The 1,928-nt window shown below is 45.9% G+C and overlaps 1 long non-coding RNA gene across 1 annotated transcript; it reads left to right on the top strand.

Annotated features, from left to right (window-relative positions):
• Positions 1-304: 304 nt before the first annotated feature.
• LOC121969704 lies at positions 305-1,072 on the top strand. Its single transcript, XR_006108631.1, has 3 exons — positions 305-638; positions 732-822; positions 1,016-1,072. It is a non-coding gene; the product is annotated as an uncharacterized LOC121969704 (long non-coding RNA).
• Positions 1,073-1,928: the final 856 nt, after the last annotated feature.

Below are 1,928 nucleotides of genomic sequence, written 5' to 3'. Positions count from 1 at the left end.
CCTGGAAAAGCCTGTTTAGGCTACCCCATTTTAACGAGGAATTTTTTTCTTTATAAATTCCTTATTTCTTTTCTTTTTCCTCATTTATATTTTTCTTTCTTCCTCGTTACTGTGCCCGTGCCCGAGCCCTCATTCTCTCCTCTCTTCTTCTCCCTTTCGCCGAGCCGAATTTGCCCTAACCGCCGGCCATCTGGCGGTTCTCCTTCTCCTCCTCTCCTCTGCCGCCCCAGCCGACGCCGAGCGTCGGCCACAAGGGCTCTCTGTGCCCTAGCGTCGCCTTTCCCTTCCATGCCCTAGCGCCGGTGCCGCCACCACAGTCGACGCCGAGGATTTCTTCTCTTCTCCTCTCCCTGCTTTAATCGGCGCCGCAACATCCGCCGCCGAGGCCTTAATTCCTCTGCTGCCGAAGCCCTAGCCTTTGCACAGTGCCACTGCCGCGGCATCTTCTGCCGTAGTTTCCGGCCGATTTCCCCACTCACTGGAGTAGGCTACGGTTTCCAATCAGTGACACTCTTCACCAGAGAGTAACCTGCCAATGTGGTTAGGAGTATTTGAGTGGAGATTTTGACCCCCACCTTGCTGCAATCACTGGATCCGGCAGTAACTTCAGCCACAAACCTTGATCCAGCAGTATTAGGGTAAGGAATTTGGTGATTTAATATTTATGTGAGTGAAGGATAAATTGACACATAATTAATTGGTAATTATTTGATCATTAGGTTTGTTGGCAGCGACCCTTTGATTTACAGCAGCAATTAATCTTTGCTAGCAGTAGAGTTTTGTTTTCCGGCAGCAGCTTGGTCTAGCAGCGGTTGATTTGAGGTAAGGTTTATGGTTTCGATCTTTGTGTTAGATTATTGCTAGTTGTGTTAGCAATAATTATTGATTTAGGTTTATAAGTTGTATAACGGTGTAATTGGGGTTAATGTAACTAACCCTAACTGGTCAGTGGATTAGGAATTAGTTTAGCTATTTGTTTAAAATTGAATTAGCTAAACTGTGCGATTTAACACAGGACTTTGACGCGAGACGAGTATCTCGGAGTCAGATCGGACCTTTCTATTTTCGGAGGCGGGTACTTTTGACTATTTGTCTTTGATATGCTTAGTAATGAAAATAATATGTTGCATTAATTGTGTTTCCTATTTATTTCGGTTAATCACTGCCCAATACATGTTACCTGTTTGATTGATTGTTTGATTGCATCTCGTATTGGTCTTGTACCTGATCTATCATGCTCATGGGTAGTGATATAACCACGTTTCACATGTTCAGGACCTAGGTTTGATACCTTATTGATCAGTATATCTTGATATGATTCATTCGCTTTGGTGCACATTATGATATGTCCAGAGGTTGGATTAGTATATTACCATGCTTAGTGACATGCACCATTTGCATGATCGCATGCTGTGCGATAGATTGCTCCATTATTGTCGAGCACATTGCCAGTTTCATCACTGTTCGGTGCTCCGTTGTGACGCTCATGGGTAGCGAGATACAGCGTGGTAGCACGTCAGTTTGACTCTTCCGGTGCTCCGTTGATCCGCTCAGGGGTAGTGTGACGCAGCGTGTAGCACGTTAGAGATTCCTCCCCGTCACAGTGTACCGGGAGTTGAGAGCATTGCGCTCCCCCATTTATGATTTGGGGTAGGAGTACGTATGTACAGCATCCCGTCCACTCGATCACTCATCGGGAGTAGTGTTGCTGAGTGCACGGTTGTCACCCTACCCACTCGGCCTCACTTTGTTGTGAGTTGGTCGACTGGCGTCGGGGTGACCATGACGCATCATTGGCATCATATGCATGATGCATTTACTGTTTGTGTTTGTGTTTGTTGCACTTATATGCTGCACATTGCTTGGATACCTTGATTGACATGCATACAGGTCTTCTATACCTTTCGGACTGTTTGTCCTTTTACCGG

This window comes from Zingiber officinale, chromosome 1B, assembly GCF_018446385.1.
Source record: "Zingiber officinale cultivar Zhangliang chromosome 1B, Zo_v1.1, whole genome shotgun sequence".
In the NCBI taxonomy this organism is placed as follows: Eukaryota; Viridiplantae; Streptophyta; class Magnoliopsida; order Zingiberales; family Zingiberaceae; genus Zingiber; species Zingiber officinale.
This window is presented reverse-complemented; position numbering and strand designations above follow the sequence as displayed.